Source organism: Staurois parvus, unplaced genomic scaffold (genome assembly GCF_062004578.1).
Source record: "Staurois parvus isolate SC_StPar_1 unplaced genomic scaffold, SC_StPar_1.0 ptg000563l, whole genome shotgun sequence".
Lineage (NCBI taxonomy): Eukaryota > Metazoa > Chordata > Amphibia > Anura > Ranidae > Staurois > Staurois parvus.
The window spans coordinates 1-23,680 of NW_028318359.1; the positions used below are offsets into that span (position 1 = coordinate 1).

Below are 23,680 nucleotides of genomic sequence, written 5' to 3' on the forward strand. Positions count from 1 at the left end.
TCTCCCCTCCCTCTCCTCCCCTCCCTCCCCCCCTCTCTCCCCTCCCCCTCTCCCCTCCCTCCCCCCCTCTCTCCCCTCCCTCTCTCCCTCCCTCCCCCTCTCCCCCCTCTCCCCCCTCTCTCCCACCCCTCTCTCCCTCCCCTCTCTCCCCCCCTCTCTCCCCCCCCCTCTCCCCTCCCCTCTCCCCCTCCCTCTCCCCCTCCCTCTCCCCCCCCTCTCCCCTCCCCCCTCTCCCCCCCTCTCCCCCTCCCCTCTCCCCCCTTTCCCCCCTCTCTCTCTCCCCCTCTCCCCCTCCTCCCCCCCCTTTCCCCCCTCCTCCCCCCCCTTTCCCCCCTCCCCCTCCCCCCCCTTTCCCCTCTCCCCCTCCCCCCCCTCCCTCTCCCCCCCTCCCCCCCCTCCCTCTCCCCCCCTCCCCCTCTCCCCCCTCCCCCTCTCTCCCTCCCCCCTCCCTCTCCCCCTCCCCTCCCCCCCTCCCTCTCCCTCCCTCCCTCTCCCTCCCCTCCCTCTCCCCTCTCCCTCCCTCCCTCCTCCCTCCCTCTCCCTCTCCCTCCCTCTCCCCTCCCTCCCCCTCCCCCCTCCCTCTCTCTGCCCCCCTCTCTCTCTCCCCCCCCTCTCCCCCCTCCCTCTTTCTCCCCTCCCTCTCTCCCCCCTCCCTCTTTCTCCCCTCCCTCTCTCCCCCCTCCCTCTTTCTCCCCTCCCTCTCTCCCCCCTCCCTCTCTCTCCCCTCCCTCTCTCTCCCCTCCCTCTCTCTCCCCTCCCTCTCTCCCCCCTCCCTCTCTCTCCCCTCCCTCTCTCCCCCCTCCCTCTCTCTCCTCCCCCCTCCCTCTCCCCCTCCCCCTCCCTCTCCCCCTCCCCCTCCCTCTCCTCCCCCCTCCCTATCCTCCCTCTCCCTCTCTCTCCCCCCCCTCTCTCCCCCCCTCTCCCTCCCCCTCTCTCCCCTCCTCTCTTCTCCCCTCCTCCTCCCTCCTCCCCTCCTCCTCCCTCCTCCCCCCCCCTCTCTCCCCCCTCTCTCTCCTCCCCCCTCCTCAAATCAGTGCATCATTTGTTAGACATGCATTTCTGCTGAATTTTTTGTTTCTATTCTGTCTCTCAGTGTCACAATACACCGAACATTCGATTTTTAGACTGATCATTTCTTTGTGAGTGGGCAAACATTCAAAATCAGCAGGGGATCAAATACACATTTCGCTCCCTCCCGCTCTTTCTCTCCCCTCCCCACCCTCTCCCCACCCTGTGCAAATTTTTTTTATTTTTTTTTATCAACCTGCCAATGGGTTTCTGGTACTTTTTGTGAAAAGTTTTAATCCTTCTTTATATTTTTTTTTTTTTACAGGTTAGCACTGACAGACGCATACCAGTGGTAAGTGGAAATAACCTAAAACACAACAAAACTTTTTTTTAGTAAATGGTACAAAAGGCTAAAGTACACTGCAGGTGCCCATAAATCAGAATTCCTTCCACTTTGTTGACCTGACATGAACAATCCTTGTAGATCAGGGGTGTCAAACTGGCGGCCCTCCAGCTGTTGCGAAACTACATGTCCCATCATGCCTCTATCTGTAGGAGTCATGCTTGTAACTGTCAATCTTGCAGTGCCTCATGGGACTTGTAGTTTTGCAACAGCTGGAGGGCCGCCAGTTTGACACCCTGGTGTAGATGATCTTATCCACTCTTTACGAAAGCAGTGCAATGATTCAGGCAATATTCATGTGGCTGTAAATTTGACTTACCACCTACCTTAATATCGTTGGTGACCAAGTACACCCCTTCTTGAAAACAGTAATTCCTGATGGCAGTGGCCTCTATCAGAAAGATAATGTGCCCTGCCTTACTGCAAAAATGGTTCAAGAATGGTTTGAGGAACACAATGAAAAGTTAAAGGTATTGACTTGGCCTCCAAATTCTCAATCCAATCGAGCATCTGTGGGATGTGCTGGAAAAACAAGTCTGAACCATTGAGGCCCCACCTCACAAGTTATAGGACTTAAAGGATCTGCCACTGACGGCCTGGTGCCAGATACCACAGGATACCTTCAAAGATCTAGTGGGGTCAATGCCTCGACGAGTCAGGGCTGTTTTGGCGGCACAAGGGTCTGTTTTGGCGGTAGATGGGGGGACCTACTCAATATTAGGTGGTCCGTCATAAAGTTATGGCTGATCAGTGTATATTGGCTATCTAAGCAATATGGACATAAACCAATTTGCGGGAATCTCTCCGTTTTTTTTATACTCATTTAGATCAGAACTGAAAGGAAGAAAGGTTTTCTGAAAGTGGAAGTAAACTCCCATAAATACTCTCCTCCACCTTCCAGTAATGCAGCCGTTACATCCCTTGGTGGCTGCCATCATTTTCTTCCAAGCTACCTCCGAATACTAGATCCTCAGCCTCTTGATCATTCTACTGGGGGGATGAGGTCATCTTACACATGCTCATGGAAGTCAGTCATTCCGGCACAGTTGGAGCGTGCCAAGATTGTACGCATATGCTCAGCTCAGTGTACTTTCAGTAGAAGTCTGTGTGTATTATTACATACTTACATGGTTAGTCTGGGTGAAAAAAGACAATAGTCCATCCAGTTCAACCATTAAAAAAAAAAAAGTTATAATCCTATACCCACAGTTGATCCAGAGGAAGGCAAAAAAACCCAGCAAAGCATGATCCAATTTGCTCCTGCAGGGGAAAAAATTCCTTCCTGATCCCCCGAGAGGCAATCAGATATTCCCTGGATCAACTTTACCTATAAATGTTATATCCAGTTATATTCTGTGTATCTAAGAAAGAATCCAGGACTTTCCTACAGCAATCCACTGAGCTGGCCAGAACCAACTCTTGAGGGAGTCTATTCCACATTTTCACAGCTCTCACTGTGAAGAAACCTTTCCGTATTTGGAGATTAAATCTCTTTCCCTCCAGACGTAAAGAGCGCCCCCTTGTCCTCTGTGATGACCTCAGGGTGAATAACTCTACACCGAGTTCTCTATATGAACCACTGATGTATTTATACATGGAGATCATATCCCCCCCTTATGTATCATACATGGCGATAATTTCCCCCCTTATGTATTATACATGGAGATCATATCCCCCCTTATGTATTATACATGGAGATCATATCCCCCCTTATGTATTATACATGGTGATCATATCCCCCCTTATGTATTATACATGGTGATCATATCCCCCCTTATGTATTATACATGGAGATCATATCCCCCCTTATGTATTATACATGGAGATCATATCCCCCCTTATGTATTATACATGGTGATCATATCCCCCCTTATGTATTATACATGGTGATCATATCCCCCCCTTATGTATTATACATGGAGATCATATCCCCCTTATGTATTATACATGGAGATCATATCCCCCCTCATGTATTTTATATATGGAGATCATATCCCCCCCCCCCCCTTATGTGTTATACATGGAGATCATATCCCCCCTTATGTATTATACATGGAGATCATATCCCCCCCCTTATGTATTATACATGGAGATCATATCCCCCCTTATGTATTATACATGGAGATCATATCCCCCCCCCCTTATGTATTATACATGGAGATCATATCCCCCCCCTTATGTATTATACATGGAGATCATATCCCCCCTTATGTATTATGCATGGAGATCATATCCCCCCCCTTATGTATTATACATGGAGATCATATCCCCCCCTTATGTATTATACATGGAGATCATATCCCCCCTTCTGTATTATACATGGTGATCATATCCCCCCTTATGTATTATACATGGTGATCATATCCCCCTTATGTATTATACATGGAGATCATATCCCCACTTATGTATTATACATGGTGATCATATCCCCCCTTATGTATTATACACGGAGATCATATCCCCCCTTATGTATTATACACGGTGATCATATCCCCCTTATGTATTATACATGGAGATCATATCCCCCCCTTATGTATTATACATGGTGATCATATCCCCCCCTTATGTATTATACATGGTGATCATATCCCCCCTTATGTATTATACATGGAGATCATATCCCCCCTTATGTATTATACATGGAGATCATATCCCCCCTTATGTATTATACATGGTGATCATATCCCCCCTTATGTATTATACATGGTGATCATATCCCCCCTTATGTATTATACATGGAGATCATATCCCCCTTATGTATTATACATGGAGATCATATCCCCCTTATGTATTATACATGGAGATCATATCCCCCCTCATGTATTTTATATATGGAGATCATATCCCCCCTTATGTATTATACATGGAGATCATATCCCCCCCCCTTATGTGTTATACATGGAGATCATATCCCCCCTTATGTATTATACATGGTGATCATATCCCCCCTTATGTATTAAACATGGAGATCATATCCCCCCCCTTATGTATTATACATGGAGATCATATCCCCCCTTATGTATTATACATGGAGATCATATCCCCCCCCCCTTATGTATTATACATGGAGATCATATCCCCCCCTTATGTATTATACATGGAGATCATATCCCCCCTTCTGTATTATACATGGTGATCATATCCCCCCTTATGTATTATACATGGTGATCATATCCCCCCTTATGTATTATATATGGAGATCATATCCCCCCCCTATGTATTATACACGGAGATCATATCCCCCCTTATGTATTATACATGGAGATCAAATCCCCCCTTATGTATTATACATGGAGATCATATCCCCCCTTATGTATTATACATGGAGATCATATCCCCCCTTACGTATTATACACGGAGATCATATCCCCCCTTATGTATTATACACGGAGATCATATCCCCCCTTACGTATTATACACGGAGATCATATCCCCCCTTACGTATTATACAAGGTGATCATATCCCCCCTTATGTATTATACATGGTGATCATATCCCCCCTTATGTATTATACATGGAGATCATATCCCCCTATGTATTATACTTAGTGATCATATCCCCCCTTATGTATTATACATGGTGATCATATCCCCCCTTATGTATTATACATGGAGATCATATCCCCCTTATGTATTATAAATGGAGATCATATCCCCCCTTATGTATTATACAGTGGGGATCGAAAGTTTGGGCACCCCAGCTAAAAATTTGTATTAATGTGCATAAAGAAGCCAAGGAAAGATGGAAAAATCTCCAAAAGGTATCAAATTACAGATTAGACATTCTTATAATATGTCAACAAAAGTTAGATTTTATTTCCATCATTTACACTTTCAAAATAACAGAAAACAAAAAAATGGCGTCTGCAAAAGTTTGGGCACCCTGCAGAATTTATAGCATGCACTGCCCCCTTTGCCAAGCTGAGACCTGCCAGTGTCATGGATTGTTCTCAATCATCGTCTGGGAAGACCAGGTGATGTCAATCTCAAAGGTTTTAAATGCCCAGACTCATCTGACCTTGCCCCAACAATCAGCACCATGGGTTCTTCTAAGCAGTTGTCTAGAAAACTGAAACTGAAAATAGTTGACGCTCATAAAGCTGGAGAAGGCTATAAGAAGATAGCAAAGCGTTTTCAGATGTCAATATCCTCTGTTCGGAATGTAATTAAGAAATGGCAGTCATCAGGAACAGTGGAAGTTAAAGCAAGATCTGGAAGACCAAGAAAAATATCAGACAGAACAGCTCGCAGGATTGTGAGAAAAACAATTCAAAACCCACGTTTGACTGCACGATCCCTCCAGAAAGATCTGGCAGACACTGGAGTTGTGGTACACTATTCCACTATAGAGAGATACTTGTACAAATATGGTCTTTATGGAAGAGTCATCAGAAGAAAACCTCTTCTACGTCCTCACCACAAAAATCATCGTTTGAACTTTGCAAATGAACATATAGACAAGCCTGATGCATTTTGGAAACAAGTTCTGTGGACCGATGAGGTTAAAATTGAACTTTTTGGCCGGAATGAGCAAAGGTACGTTTGGAGAAGAAGGGGCACAGAATTTAATGAAAAGAACCTCTGTCCAACTGTTAAGCATGGGGTTGGATCAATCATGCTTTGGGGTTGTGTTGCAGCCAGTGGCACAGGGAACATCTCACGAGTAGAAGGAAAAATGGATTCAATAAAATTTCAGCAAATTTTGGATGGTAACTTGATGCCATCTGTGAAAAAGCTGAAGTTAAAGAGAGGATGGCTTCTACAAATGGATAATGATCCTAAACACACCTCGAAATCCACGGGGGATTACATCAAGAGGCGTAAACTGAAGGTTTTGCCATGGCCTTCACAATCTCCTGACCTCAACATAATTGAAAATCTATGGATAGACCTTAAAAGAGCAGTGCGTGACAGACAGCCCAGAAATCTCAAAGAACTGGAAGACTTTTGTAAGGAAGAATGGGCAAAGATACCTCAAACAAGAATTGAAAGACTCTTGGCTGGCTACAAAAAGCGTTCACAAGCTGTGATACTTGCCAAAGGGGGCAGTACAAGATATTAACTCTGCAGGGTGCCCAAACTTTTGCAGACGCCATTTTTTTGTTTTCTGTTATTTTGAAAGTGTAAATGATGGAAATAAAATCTAACTTTTGTTGACATATTATAAGAATGTCTAATCTGTAATTTGATGCCTTTTGGAGATTTTTCCATCTTTCCTTGGCTTCTTTATGCACATTAATACAAATTTTTAGCTGGGGTGCCCAAACTTTCGATCCCCACTGTACATGGAGATCATATCCCCCTTATGTATTATACATGGAGATCATATCCCCCCTTATGTATTATACATGGAGATCAGATCCCCCCTTATGTATTATACATGGCGATTATATCCCCCCCTTATGTATTATACATGGCGATCATATCCCCCCTTATGTATTATACATGGAGATCATATCCCCCCTTATGTACTATACATGGTGATCATATCCCCCCCTTATGTATTATACATGGAGATCATATCCCCCCCTTATGTATTATACATGGAGATCATATCCCCCCTTATGTATTATACATGGAGATCATATCCCCCTTATGTATTATACATGGAGATCAAATCCCCCCTTATGTATTATACATGGAGATCAAATCCCCCCTTATGTATTATACATGGAGATCATATCCCCCCCCTTATGTATTATACATGGAGATCATATCCCCCCCTTATGTATTATACATGGAGATCATATCCCCCCCTTATGTATTATACACGGAGATCATATCCCCCCTTATGTATTATACACGAAGATCATATCCCCCCTTATGTATTATACACGGTGATCATATCCCTCCTTATGTATTATACATGGAGATCATATCCCCCCTTATGTATTATACATGGTGATCATATCCCCCTTATGTATTGTACATGGAGATCATATCCCCCCTTATGTATTATACATGGAGATCATATCCCCCCTTATGTATTATACATGGAGATCATATCCCCTCTTATGTATTATACATGGAGATCATATCCCCTCTTATGTATTATACATGGAGATCATATCCCCCCTTATGTATTATACATGGTGATCATATCCCCCCTTATGTATTATACATGGAGATCATATCCCCCCTTATGTATTATACATGGTGATCATATCCCCCTTATGTATTATACATGGAGATCATATCCCCCCTTATGTATTATACATGGAGATCATATCCCCCCTTATGTATTATACATGGAGATCATATTCCCCCCCCCCTTATGTATTATACATGGAGATCATATCCCCCCTTATGTATTATACATGGAGATCATATCCCCCCCCTTATGTATTATACATGGTGATCATATCCCCCCTTATGTATTATACATGGTGATCATATCCCCCCTTATGTATTATACATGGAGATCATATCCCCCCCCTTATGTATTATACATGGAGATCATATCCCCCCCCTTATGTATTATACATGGAGATCATATCCCCCCCTTATGTATTATACATGGAGATCATATCCCCTTCTTATGTATTATACATGGAGATCATATCCCCCCTTATGTATTATACATGGAGATCATATCCCTCCTTATGTATTATACATGGAGATCATATCCCCCCTTATGTATTATACATGGAGATCATATCCCCCCTTATGTATTATACATGGAGATCATATCCCCCCCTTATGTATTATACATGGAGATCATATCCCCCCCCCCTTATGTATTATACATGGAGATCATATTCCCCCCCCCCTTATGTATTATACATGGAGATCATATCCCCCCTTATGTATTATACATGGAGATCATATCCCCCCCTTATGTATTATACATGGAGATCATATCCCTCCTTATGTATTATACATGGAGATCATATCCCCCCTTATGTATTATACATGGAGATCATATCCCCTTCTTATGTATTATACATGGAGATCATATCCCTCCTTATGTATTATACATGGAGATCATATCCCCCTTATGTATTATACATGGAGATCATATCCCCCCTTATGTAATATACATGGAGATCATATCCCCCCTTATGTATTATACATGGAGATCATATCCCCCCTTATGTATTATACATGGAGATCATACCCCCCCTTATGTATTATACATGTTGATCATATCCCCCTTAATCTCCTCTTCTCAAGAGAGAATAAATTCAGTTCCTCTAATCTTTCCTCATAGTTGATCTCCTCCATGCCTCTTATCAGTTTGGTTGCCCTTCTCTGTACTTTCTCCAGTTCCCCAATGTTCCTTTTGTGAATTGGTGCCCAAAACTGAACTGCATATTCCAGATGAATATTATTGCAAAAGAGAAATAGCACTTTTGGAATAAAGAGCTGCATGCTTGCTGTGTTTTATAAATTAAGTTTAGTTCTGCTGTAAACAGTCAGAATTACAGTTTTAGCAACATGAAAACTGGGATAAAAAAAAAAGAATTGAAAACAAGATAAGCTGCACAATGGACAATGTGGCACATGCCAGGGTCTAGCAACACTCATGCATGGGAGTCAGTGTGATGTTGTGTCTGTGCCCCCCTCCCCTCCTTTACATAATCACAACTTTCACATGAAGCACAAATGCCCCCCCGATACAGAACCACCTATTATAGTTGGAGGAGAAACCGTAGCCAAGCAGATTATGGCGAGGTGAACTTAGTGTATCTAAAGCTATTTTTTTTTTTCAAATTTATGGGTAAAACATGAAATTATTAAAACTATTTATTATTAACCACTTCCTGTCCGGACACTTTCACCCCCTTCCTGTCCGGACACTTTCACCCCCTTCCTGTCCGGACACTTTCACCCCCTTCCTGTCCGGACACTTTCACCCCCTTCCTGTCCGGACACTTTTACCCCCTTCCTGTCCAGGGCAATTTTCAGCTTTCAGTGTTATCACGCTTTGAATGACAATTGCGCGGTCATGCAACACTGTACCCATATGAATTTTTTACCATTTTTTTGAGACAGATAAAGCTTTATTTTGGTGGTATTTATTCACCGCTGGGATTTTTATTTTTTTTGCTATGTAATTGAAAAGTCAAAAAATTTTGAAAAAAAGTTTTTTTCTTATAAAATTTTGCAAATAAATAATCTTTCATCATAAATCTTGACCAAAATGTATTCCGTTATATTTTTAGAAAAAAAACAAAAATAAGCCAAATTAGTTTATAACCACAAATTATCATTTTTAAACATTTTTTTTACATTTTTATTTTATTTTTATTATTATTTATGTTTTTTTTTTTTTTTTTTTTACATACTGTCACCCTAGCAGTACAGTGTTACCATGGTGACACTGTACTACTTGTGGGGGGTGATGGAGATTTTTTTTTTTTTTTTTTTACAGTGATTGCTTTTACACCCATATAGGATGTAAAAGCAATCATTTCTCTTTCTCTCTGTCTGCATTCTTGCACTCGTTGAGAAGTACTGAGTGAGCTGTGATTGGTCACAGCTTGTCACATGGTACAAGGCTGTTGTGAATAGCCTTGTACCATGTGACCTCTGTGATCATTCACAGATTTCACACGTAGTAAGCAATGATGTCACAAGTGACATCTTGCTTACTACTTTGCATGTGATCACTGATTGGCCACTCAGTGATCACATGATCGGGACCTCGTACAGAGGTCCCGTCTGACGATTGGTGTTTCACTGTGTCCGGAGGACACAGCGTGAACCGGATCGTGGTGCTGGGAGCACGCACAGCTAGAAAAGGCGGGTGCCGTTTATGAACGGCAACCTGCCCCTGGAGTGCCACCGCCCTGCTGTTTATAAACAGCAGGCTGGTGGCAAGTGGTTAAAGCATGGGGTTCCTGTGTCCTTGCCCAAACTCAAAAAAGCCTATGAAAAAGGTACCAGGGGCATCTCATGGGGACCCCTACTGACCCTGGGCCCTCGGGCAGTGCCCGAGTTTCCAAATGTTCAGTCCGCCCCTGGTGCCTCATCACTGGCAGGAATTGTGCCCACAGGGCCAGATAAAGGCTAGCAAAGGACTGCATCTGGCCCTCGGGTCACAGTTTGGAGACCTCTGTGACCCGCTTTCAATTTTCCATCAAAACCACGTTGAATTGCGAAGGGTGAATGGAACTTCAGTTGGAAATGCCTTGTTGACGTCAGATATCAGAGGAGAATGGGCAGACTGGTGGCTGACTTTGTTGGAACTTCAGGAAGTCGTTTTCACCATGTCTAGATGCCTAAATGCTGATTGGATGGCGAATTGGAAAATCTTATATACATTATTGTGATACAGAATTATAAAACCTAAGAAACACCACCAAACACTAGTAAGGGCATTTCCTCTCATGCCCTTATCGGTACTTTTTAGCTTTTAAAATTCTGTATCGTAGTAATTTTTTTACATTTTTTTTCTTTTTTTTGGTCTCGTATTCAAGCCCTGATGAAGGGGGTGCAGCTAAATCCCCCAAAACACGTTGACACACTAACAGGGCTTTGTGAAGTTCTTTAACTTGGGTGTAATATTGCAGGAGCCATAATTTTGTCTTTTTTCATTTTTTTTTTTTCATCTTTATTTAGGTACCTCGATCTGCGCAAACTCGGCTCTGTTCCACATGGTGGTTTCGGCATGGGATTTGAACGCTACCTGCAGTGCATCCTGGGAGTTGACAATATAAAGGATGTTATACCATTTCCAAGATATCCCTACTCGTGCCTTTTATGAGGCTGAGCATTGACCAGAGACTGGACATTCCTAGCAGACGTGGTTTTGGTAGATGGAAAGGGATGGCGAGCTGACATCGGTTTCTGAGGTTCTTCTATGCTTTTACAGGAAATGAATGACCACATGGTGGAACGACCACGTTAGTTGTCTATTTTACTGTTGCTCTGGATTCTGTACCAGGGGCGGACTGACCATTTGGAAACTGGGGCACTGCCCGAGGGTCCGGGGTCAGTAGGGGGCAGGGGCGGACTGACCATTTGGAAACTAGGGCACTGCCCGAGGGCCCGTGGTCAGTAGGGGGCCCCATGAGATACCCTTGGTACCTTTTTCATAGGCTTTTTTGAGTTTGGGCAAGGACACAGGGGCCCCATGATCCCCTATTGCCCGGGGGCCCCATGAGTTGTCAGTTCGCCCCTGTTCTGTACTTTTTGAGTTTCTGACCTGTGACAAGTATGTAGATCAGTAGTCCTGATTAAATTTGTGTAGTCCTGACTCGTTCTTTTGCCAGACCCGTGAAAATTATGAAGCCAGAGACAACCAGTCAGGAACAGAGGGAAGGCTGATGAAATGGCAACAAAAATACATTTTCTACTGCAATGCAAATACTTGAAACCCCTTTAGTTCTTTTTACTGCTACCTCCATGCCTTCATTTCTTGGTCCTGGTGTCACTGTCACACTAAGTGAGGGAGGATCTCCCCACTGAGGCCACAAAGCAGCAAAAACCTGACGGAGGTTCTAAATGTTTTGGCTGGGTTTGGGCTTTAGCCACGTAATGCTTTGATGCCCATGTGCCATGGACAGCCCAAGTCTCTGTGCTGGGTGTACCCTAAACAGCTCTTGGTCTCCCGGGATGATTGTAAGGCGGTGAGATTGGCTCTCAATCATGTGACCACTATGACAGCCAACCCTAGGGGTCATGAGATTGGGAAGTGTGTCCCGCCCCCTAGGTGTAACGACCCACCTAAAGGAATGCAGGGACTGGATGGGAAGGGGTTAAAGTATAAACCAAAGATGTATTTTATTTATCAGCTCACCAGCCCTTATATGTAGTGGCTGCATTAGTTTTTCTTTTTTCAGACTAAAAACATTTTCTACAATTACAGAAAATGTCTGTTGATCCTGCCATAAGTGCCATGTCCTTCCTGAGCTGAACTGATATCTAAAACATTGTTATCATCTGTGGAGTACAGAGCACCTTTCCCCTATGTCATAGGGATGAGAAGAGGGAGCGGGCGTACTAGTTGTCTTGCTGGTAACAAACTTTCTGTTCTAGGGTGACAACACTGCGTAGATACAGTATAGTGAGTAAGTGGGGCAGCACAGTGGCTAAATGGTTAGCACTTCCGCCTGGCAGTACTAGGGTCGTTGGTTCAAATCCCAGCCATGGCACCACCTGCCTGGAGTTTTCATGTTCTCCCTGTGCCTGCGTGGGTTTCCTCCAGGTACTCCGGTTTCCTCCCACACTCCAAAGACATGCTGGTAGGTGAATTGGCTCCTGTCTAAATTGGCCCTAGTATGTGTATATATGAATGTGAGTTAGGGACCTTAGATTGTACACCCCTTGAGGGTTAGGGACTGATGTGAATGTACAATATATATGTAAAGCGCTGTGTAAACTGACGGTGCTATATAAGTATCTGAAATAAATAATAAATAAATAAGTGTTGTCACCCTGAACCAGGATGTGTGTTTCTGGCAAGACACCCAGGTGGGAATAAAAAGGGAAAAAAATTAAGGCAGCAATCACGCCGAAGGACTGGTAAGCTGCACTATATAACATTTTTGTAAATGGGTGCAGATGCGCTTTAAATGGGGTCACAGTACATAGAAGTGTATAAGCCAGGACATAATGTGTTACCAGATGATAATATTCTGCCATACAAGAAGAAACTGACACAGTTTGGGCTCAATAAATATTTTATATAAACTTAATAATTAAAAAAAAAATATATGATGTGTGTGTTATTTTGCATTCAGCCACTAGGGGCAGTATTTCCTTTAAAAAATACACGTGCAGTGCTTGTTGGTATTATTTTGCATTCAGCCACTAGGGGCAGCGTTTCCTTAGAATACATGCGCAGTGCTTGCTGCTATTATTTTGCATTCGGCCACTAGGGGCAGCGTTTCCTTAGAATACATGCGCAGTGCTTGCTGCTATTATTTTGCATTCGGCCACTAGGGGCAGCGTTTCCTTAGAATACATGCGCAGTGCTTGTTGGTATTATTTTGCATTCGGCCACTAGGGGCAGCATTTCCTTAGAATACATGCGCAGTGCTTGTTAGTATTATTTTGCATTCGGCCACTAGGGGCAGCGTTTCCTTAGAATACATGCGCAGTGCTTGTTGGTATTATTTTACACGCAGCCACTAGGGGCAGCGTTTCCTTAGAATACATGCACAACACTTGAGCTGATGGTTTTATCCACAGCGCAGAACACAAATATTCACCAAAGTGCTAGCAAAATGCCAAACTGTATGTGCATATGCCACAACCCCTTAAAAAAAAAAAAAAGCACATATAAAACAACTTATCCACGCCTTGGTTTTATTCCGCCTCGATTACTGCAACTCCCTCCTCACTGGTCTACCGTTACACAGGCTATCCCCCCTTTAGTCTATTATGAATGCTGCTGCTAGACTCTTACACCTTACCCACCGATCAGCGACTGCCGCTAGACTCATACACCTTACCAACCGATCAGCGACTGCTGCTAGACTCATACACCTTACCAACCGATCAGCGACTGCTGCTAGACTCATACACCTTACCAACCGATCAGCGACTGCTGCTAGACTCATACACCTTACCAACCGATCAGCGACTGCTGCTAGAGTCATACACCTTACCAACCGATCAGTGACTGCTGCTAGACTCATACACCTTACCAACCGATCAGCGACTGCTGCTAGACTCATACACCTTACCGACCGATCAGCGACTGCTGCTAGAGTCATACACCTTACCAACCGATCAGCGACTTCTGCTAGACTCATACACCTTACCGACCGATCAGCGACTGCTGCCCCTCTCTGCCAATCCCTCCACTGGCTTCCACTAACCCAACGTATAAAATTCAAAATACTAACCACAGCATACAAAGCCATCCACAGCACTGCCCCTAGCTACATCGCCAACCTCATCCACAGATACTGCCCAAATCGCCCACTCCGCTCCTCCCATGATATCTTCCTCTCTAGCTCCCTCATCACCTCCTCCCACGCTCGCCTCCAGGACTTCTCCAGAGCCTCCCCCATCCTCTGGAACTCCCTACCACAGCATGTCCAGTCAGCCCCCACCCTGTCTGCCTTTAGGCGATCTTTGAAAACTCACTTCTTCAGGGAAGGCTACTCCACCTCCACCTAAGAACTGTACTTGAATCACCTCCACCAGATCATCCCCCCGCAGCTATCACCTCCCCCTTCCTTTAGATTGTAAGCTCCTTGAACCGGGCCCTCCTATTCCTTCTGTACTGAAATGTATTGTAATTGTACCGCCCCCCCCCCCCCCCTTATATTGTAAAGCGCTGCGCAAACTGTTGGTGCTATATAAATCCTGTATAATAATAATAACATATGGCTGTACTATACAGCCCATCCTTTTGTTTATGCAGAAACTTTCTGCCAGGAATATCTGGTGTGCGTACATCAGTACCGGCTGCAAGAACCCATAAGGCTTCATTTGTATGGCCATAAAAAAAATGTACTGATGTTATTACACACGTATTTTCAAGAAGGAAAGTTCCTGCGTAGTGATCTGTGAAGTATTTGCACATAGATGGGTTTAAATGCGTTTAAGACACGTATGTGTACATCATTTGTTTATATGATTTATTTTCCGCTTTGTTTAGGCTTACATTAGGTGCTTACAAACCCGTATACATGCGTTTATACACCTAGGCACGTGAAGTGCATGCCCTTGGATGCAGAGTTTTGCATTCTGTGTTATGGATCTGTATGACTGGCTCCATTGAAAACAATGCAGGTACATTCAGATCTGTAATTTAAAAAAGTCTTGTATATACATTTTTCTAACAGCCACATGAATGAAGCCTAAAGGTACGAGAGATGAAGTGTTTAATGCGGAAGTATACTCACCTTCCATTCAGCGTTGTCATCAACCGGAGCTCCCCAGTTGTCATCTTCGGTCGGATCAGCTTCCGTTTTCCCATCCGCGGGCCATTTTATTTAGCCTGACTAAAATGACATCACTCCCGTGCATGCACAGGCGTTTATCTTGTTATTGCTGCAATTCATACACAGCTCAGTGTACGGGGCACACGGGCAAGTAATGGAATTTTCATGCAGGAGTGGCATATAGTATGTACTGTATCTTCTGCATTAAAATCCTGCCTGTTTTTTTTTTTTTTTCCTTCACATAAACTTACATTTTAAAGTGGTATTAAACAGTGCCATCTTAATAGCATCATGGGCCCCTGGGCAGAGTAATTTACTGGGGCCACTACCAGCCTGCATCAGGTGTCCCCATCACTGAGGTGTCTCCATCAGAGTGCCCCCTTATATCAGGTGTCTCAATCACAATGTCCCCATATATCAGGTTTTCCAATCACAATGTCCCCATAGATCAGGTTCTCCCATCAAAGTTTCCCCATGCATCAGGTGTCTCGATCAGAGTGCCCCCTTATATCAGGTGTCCCAATCACAATGTCCCCATACATCAGGTGTCCCAATCACAATGTCCCCATACATCAGGTGTCCCAATCACAATGTCCCCATACATCAGGTGTCCCAATCACAATGTCCCCATACATCAAGTGTCCCAATCACAATGTCCCTATACATCAGGTGTCCCAATCACAATGTCCCCATACATCAGGTTTTCCAATCACAATGCCCCATAGATCAGGTTCTCCCATCAAAGTTTCCCCATGCATCAGGTGTCTCCATCAGAGTGCCCCCTTATATCATGTGTCCCAATCACAATGTCCCCATACATCAGGTTCTCCCATCAAAGTGTCCCCATGCATAAGGTGTCTCCATCAGAGTTTCCCCCCTTATATCAGGTGTCCCAGGCACAATGTCCCCATACATCAGGTGTCCCAATCACAATGTCCCCATAGATCAGGTTCTCCCATCAAAGTTTCCCCATGCATCAGGTGTCTCGATCAGAGTGCCCCCTTATATCAGGTGTCCCAATCACAATGTCCCCATACATCAGGTGTCCCAATCACAATGTCCCCATACATCAGGTGTCCCAATCACAATGTCCCCATACATCAGGTGTCCCAATCACAATGTCCCCATACATCAAGTGTCCCAATCACAATGTCCCTATACATCAGGTGTCCCAATCACAATGTCCCCATACATCAGGTTTTCCAATCACAATGCCCCATAGATCAGGTTCTCCCATCAAAGTTTCCCCATGCATCAGGTGTCTCCATCAGAGTGCCCCCTTATATCATGTGTCCCAATCACAATGTCCCCATACATCAGGTTCTCCCATCAAAGTGTCCCCATGCATAAGGTGTCTCCATCAGAGTTTCCCCCCTTATATCAGGTGTCCCAGGCACAATGTCCCCATACATCAGGTGTCCCAATCACAATGTCCCCATACATCAGGTTCTCCAATCAAAGTGTCCCCATGCATCAGGTGTCTCCATCAGAGTGCCCCCTTATATCATGTGTCCCAATCACAATGTCCCCATACATCAGGTGTCCCAATCACAATGTCCCCATACATCAGGTGTCCCAATCACAATGTCCCCATACATCAGGTGTCCCAATCACAATGTCTCCATACATCAGGTTCTCCCATCAGAGTGTCATCATCCATCAGGTATCCCCATCACAGTGTCCCTATACATCAGGTATCTCCATCAGACTCCCCATACATCAGGTTCTCCCATCACAGTGTTCTCATCTTTCAGGTGTCCCCATCAGTGAGGTGTCTCCGTCAGAGTGCCCCCTTATATGCCCTCATACACCAGGTGTCCTGATCACGATGTCCCCATATATCAGGTGTCTCCATCAGAGTGCCCCTTTATATCCGGGGTCCCCCACCACAGTGTTCCCATACATCAGGTTCTCCCATCAAGGTGTCCCTACGCATCAGCTTCTCCCATCAGTGCCCCCATCCATCAGGTGTCCCCATGTATCAGGTTCCCCCATCCATCAGGTGTCCCCACCACAGTGTCCCAATCCATCAAGTGTCTCCATCACAGTGTCCTCATCCATCAGGTGTCCCCATCAGTGTTGCCATACATCCGATTCCCCTATACATCAGGTTCCCATCCCAGTATCCCCTTACACCCCCCTTGCACTCACAGATCACAAATGCTGTTCCCACCTGCAACAAAGGCAGCATCTCCCTTCCCTCCCACACTGAGACTGAGATGAGTTCTCAGTCTCAGCGCCAGCTCTCTTCCACCCCCTGCAGGAGGGGGGAGAAAGCTGAATACACTCTCCAGCAGAAGTCAGCTGCTTTTCCTTCTGACAGGAAAGACATTGCAGTTACTCCTGTCAAAGATGTGTAGCACAAGCGGCCAAATCGCCAGTGCACCCCCCCCCCCCAACACAGGACCCAGCTCCCCCCTTTTCCTAGCTCTGATCATGGGACGGCAGTGCCCAGGTGTGGCCATTCATTAAGATGGCCCTTGTATTAAACCCCATACCAAAAATGTAATATAGTGCAGCTTACCAATCATTAGATATGGTGGCTGCATTAGTTTTCTTTTTTTCCTCACTGTTTTTACCTGGTGAACTGGCTAGTAACACACCTCCTGTATTAGAATGCCTCCACTCTGGATGAAGGAGCACAGGGGGCACCTTTGAACAATTGTCAGTCTGTGGGGAATGTTGGATGTACTAGAAGATTTAGATACACTAACAAATTGAAGCCAAATTCCAGGTAATACTTTATAATCAGTTACAGCAACAGTTTTGTTCCTTTTGGCATAAAGGTTTTGCATTGATAAATAAAAGCTGATTATTGTAAGCACCCCTGCTGGTATTAAATGGTTTGTCGTATCTCTATAACTGGTACATTCTGCAGGACAGCTTGTTCTTTTGAAAAGCAGACTTACTGGCTGGATCGCCAGCTACAAATTGAAGAAAGAGAGCCTGAAAATGAACGCAGCCATCACACCTAAGAATTAGTAAGCTGCAATATAGTGTTTAATGCTGCTATAAAGACATCTTGTACTTCTACACAAATTATGTCTACACTTGATCCTTGCTACTGACTGTCATGGGGGCCACACTCTGGAAACCACCATTAGTTGCCTGTTTTGCCAGCACTGCCGAGAAACTTCAAGGCCTCCAGCTTTGGGTAGAGCTGGTTTAGTTTTCTTCTCACACCTTGGGTCACTGGTTTCCTGCGTCATGTGGCCTGGGCTTGGAAAGCTTCTGACAACAAATTTCTGATACCAGTCAGAGAAAACCAACCAGCTTCAAGCGGTGGTAGTCTCAGTTCTGTTTGTTCATACTGGTAACACATCTACTTGACTTCCAAGCTATTGTAAACCTGAATGTTTTCCCCATTTCACAGGTGCATGTAGCTTTGAGTCTTGACATGTTTGGTGTCTATTTACTCGACACAACCCCATCTTTTATATTTCACCAAGAAATTTGGGTTTGTGTGCACTAAAATTCATTTTAGTGCATTTTTTTTGTTTACTGAAAAATACAGTATACAGTACAAATACATATCTATCAAGTACTGGCTGTGTGGTCCATGTGACAATAATCTCCCATATTCTTCATATGTCTGGGCTATGGGGTAGAGTGGCAAGACGGAAGCCTTTTCTTATGAAGAAAAACATCCAAGCGGGGTTACATTTGGCAAAAACACATCTGAAGTCTCCCAAAAGCATGTGGGAAAATGTGTTCTGGTCTGATGAAACCAAGGTTGAAGTTTTTGGCCATAATTCCAAAAAATATGTTTGGTGCAAAAACAACACTGCACATCGCCAAAAGAACACCATACCCACCGTGAAGCATGGTGGTGGCAGCATCATGCTTTGTGGCTGGTTTTCTTCAGCTGGAACTGGGGCCTTAGTCAAGGTAGAGGGAATTATGAACAGTTCCAAATACCAGTCAATATTGGCACAAAATCTTCAGACTTCTGCTAGAAAGCTGAACATGAATGTCAGGGCTCTGGGAATGACCAGAGGTGTGTGGACTGACACAGGGAAACACAGACTTCAGCTTTAGTGTGTAAACAAGATAATTTATTAAGGACAACACAAACAAATGCAGTGCAACAAACCAAACCCAAAACTAACACAAATACATACAACAAGTTGAAACAAACCCAAACCTAAACTGATATATATATATATATATATATATATATATATATTGAGCACAACGTAGTTAGGCAGGCTGGGTCGGTAGCTAACAGGCAAACAGGGTATCAGGAGCGAGCGGAAGAGTGGTCAGGAATAGCCAAGGTCAGGACAGGCGGAGTTCATTCAGAGTCAGGATCAGGCAGGAAGCAGACAGGATGCAGGTACAGGGGCTCATGGGAAACATACACCAAGGTACTGATCACAGGCCTGGTCCTGCTTAAATACACCTCCTGCAATCAGCCTCAGGTGATGGCCTGATTGAAGGAGTGAGATTCTGGCTGCTGAGAGCACCCGCTGGCCAGCCTTGGTACTGCAGCCCACAAGGCAGGTGAGTCCCACCACCACTGGCGAGTCCATTCCTGACAATGAAGAGGAACTTCATCTTTCAGCATGACAACGACCCAAAGCATTCATCCAAATCAACAAAGGAATGGCTTCACCAGAAGAAGATGAAAGTTTTGGAATGGCCCAGCCAGAGCCCAGACCTGAATCCGATGAAAAATCTGTGGGGTGATCTGAAGAGGGCTGTGCACAGGAGACGCCCTCGCAATCTGACAGATTTGGAGTGTTTTTGCAAGGAAGAGCGGGCAAATATTGCCAAGTCAGGATGTGCCATGCTGATAGACTCATACCCAAAAAGACTGAGTGCTGGAATCACATCAAAAGGGGCTTCAACAAAGGATTAGTTTAAGGGTGTGCACACTTATGCAACAGTATTATTTTAGTTTTTTATTTTTACTTCCCCCTCCCCCTAAAAGATTTCTGTTTTTTTTTTTTCAATTGAGTTGTACAGTTTATAGGTCACATTAAAGGTGGAAAAAGTTCTGAAATGATTTCTTTGTCTCATTTTTTTTACATCACAGAAACCTGACATTTTAACATGGGTGTGTAGACTTTTTATATCCACTGTATAAGATTTGGCTTTAGATACACTGTAATCCTCTCCCATATCCTGTTTGTTATGGTGAATTTGCTGTTCCCACCCAGGATCTGCACAATGTAAATCCTATAATAACATAAACCAAGTAACAAGACTTATGGTAATGAAAAGCACATCACATGCTCAGTGGGATGTCTGGTGTTTCAGGTATGATAAGAGTTGGTCTGGATTGCTTGTAGGCTTCAACTCCACCCAAAGATTATGGCTCTGCCCCATCCCAATGTGTCCTCCCTCTAATCAAGAGGGAGGACACTTTGGGACAATTGAAAGTGAGGCTTTGGAGATGGACAGATATTGGAACTCCCATGTCTGCATTTTACTGTGGGACTGTACTAGAAATACACCATATGGCCAAGCTTGGTGGACACCTGGCCTTTACACCATTACCATATGCTTTCTCCATCCGTAATGGCCAGCAGGATCCAGGCTCAGATTCTTAAGTGATGTATCGCATCTGCCCGAGCTATGCGTGATATCACATTCTAAGTTATCAGATGAATTCCAATTAAAAGCTTCTTGTCTGACACTTAATCTTTACTTTAGTTTATTATTGCCTGGATGAACCCTGCAGAACCTTGATGGGATTCCAAAACAGCAACTCATGTTAGTCAACCCAACCCAACCAAACCATGAAAATCAGTACTTTGCTCGCCGTGCTTGAGTAGGTTTGTCTGGGTCCTCCAGTTTTCTCAGACTCTAGAACAGCCTTTCTCAACCTTATTACCACCACAAGAACCATTGAAATATTTTCCAGGTCTTCTGGAACCTCTCCTAAATATTATTATTATAGCTACAGTTTACGGGACGTTAGTGTGAACGGTAGCCTGTGTATTTAAAATAAATTAAACCATCTGGCATACATGGAGTATTGACCACTTAGGGCTGCTCTATATAACAAAATGACTTTAAGAACCATCCTATAAAATAATAATAAAGGCCAGAAAAGAAATGCAAACCATGAAAATTGTAGTGCCCACACTGGTGGTCATTGCATCAACCCCTTACATTGGACCTCCATGATTAAGCCCTGGGGGTGGGGTGAAAAGCATGGGGGCGCATGGCTTGGCTTGAGGTTGCTTTCACTTTTTTTACATACGGCTCTGTATGGTGTGTGGCGGTTGGAATCTTTTTTTTATGTTTCCCTTACATTGGTGGTCATTTCAGTGACCCCTTACACTGGTGTTCATTTGTTTCATTGGCCACTTAAACTGGTGGTCAGTGCAGTGAGCCTTACATTTAATCCAATTAAATAATAATAAAGGCCAGAAAAAAAATGCAGTCCATGCAAACTCTTGTGCCCCTTATGCAGGCCATAGACCGGTCGTTTATCTCCGTTAGTGGGGTCAGCCCTTCGGCCATTTTTCGCGGATCTTCTTGTTTACTTTTAACGGTCAGGCATGAAAATCCACGAAAAACGGCCGTTTTTCATGGACATTGGTGGCAGCATCGCTGCCAGCAAGGATCGTTTTTCCGTTTATAGGCCGATAAACGGCCCGTCTATGTCCTACCTTACAGTGGTGGCCATTGCATCAACCCATTACATTGGTGTTCATCGCATTGACTTTCTACATTAGTGGTTATTTCAGTGACCCCTTACACTGCTGGTCAGTGCAGTGACCCCTTACATTGGTGGTCATTTTGTTTCAGTGACGCCCTACTTTCATGGCCAGTGCAGTGAGCCTTATATTTAATTCTATTAAATATATAATAAAGGCTAGAAAGGAAATGCAGACCATGAAAACTGTAGTGGCCCTTACACTGGTGGTCATTGTATCAACCCTTTACATTGGTGGTCATTGCATTGACCCTTTACATTGGTGGTCATTGCATTGACCCCTTACACTGGTACTCTTCCGTGACCCCTTACACTGGTGGTCATTTTAATGACGCCTTACACTGGTGGTCATTTCAGTAACCCCTTACACTTGTGGTCAACAACGCAGTCCCTTACATTTTAATCCTATTAGGCAAATGATAATAAAGGCCAGAAAAGAAATGCAGACCATGAAGATTGTAGTGGCCCCTTACACTGGTGGTCTTTATATCAAACCCTTACATTGGTGGTCATCGCATTGACTCTCTACATCGGTGGGTATTTCAGACACCCCTTACACTGGGGGTCAGTGCAGTGACCCCTTACACTGATGGCCATTTCGTTTCAGTGACCCCTTACACTGATGGCCATTTCGTTTCAGTGACCCCTTACACTGATGGCCATTTTAAGTGACCCCTTTTAATCCTATTGAGCAAATAATAAAGGCTAGAAAAGAAATGCAGGCCATTAGAATTGTAGTGCCCCCTTACACTGGTGATTATTGTATCAACCCCTTACACTGGTGCTTATTTCCGTGACCCCTTACACTGATGGATAGTGCAGTGACCCCTTACACTGGTTGTCAGTGCAGTGACCCCTTACACTGGTGGATAGTGCAGTGACCCCTTACACTGGTGGATAGTGCAGTGACCCCTTACACTGGTGGTCAGTGCAATGACCCCTTACACTGGTGGTCAGTGCAGTGACCCTTTACACTGGTGGTCAGTGCAGTGACCCCTTACACTGGTGGTCAGTGCAATGACCCCTTACACTGGTGGTCAGTGCAGTGACCCTTTACACTGGTGGTCAGTGAATAGAATGACCTCCTACTCCCTTAAAAATAACTGAAAAGCTTGTTGGTGTTAGCAATAACTTGTCTGAGGGGCAGAAACTGTTCAAGGAACCCCTAGCAACCTCTGAAAGAACCCTAGCATTCCATGGAACCCTGGTTAAGAAAGACTGCTCTAAAAATATCTTTGTAGGCTGAATCCAAGTCCAACCAGTCAGTCTATCTACCAAGCACTGCACTCAGTTTATCTTGACCTCAGTCCAAAGTAAATCAGTACAGGCAGGTTTCACAAAGATCTTTAAATGTGGGATGGTGAACATTTCTCCTTGTAGCTCTCTCTAGCATGCTCTCTTGTCTCCTCACTCACAGCCTTCCTCTCTCTATCCCTCTTTTTATGACTTAATAATTTTTAGGAGTCAGAACATAGAATTTTCCTCCAGATCCCTGGGTTCTATACCCCTGTACTGTTTCACGGGCCTTTCTCCTGTGTGGAATGGATCAGAGGCATAAGGTTCTGGTGTCAACTTTGGTAATTTTGCTGCAAAGTCCACTGGCGTCACTGCCACCTTTCCACACCTTTATTCAGGGAGTTAAGCACATTTCCCCTCCTGTCCAGTCACCATGGGACCTGAATCTAGTATTGTTTTTGAAGGGTGGTTTTTGCAGAACCCTCATAGAAATCCTGTGGCTGACATTGTAAAGTGTTTT

At 44.3% G+C, this 23,680-nt stretch overlaps 1 long non-coding RNA gene across 1 annotated transcript; it reads left to right on the plus strand.

The window, feature by feature from the left end:
* The first annotated feature begins 1,101 nt into the window (after positions 1–1,101).
* Positions 1,102–11,611, plus strand: LOC149450745 (uncharacterized). Its single transcript, XR_016315219.1, has 2 exons — positions 1,102–1,360; positions 10,975–11,611. It is a non-coding gene; the product is annotated as an uncharacterized LOC149450745 (long non-coding RNA).
* Positions 11,612–23,680: the final 12,069 nt, after the last annotated feature.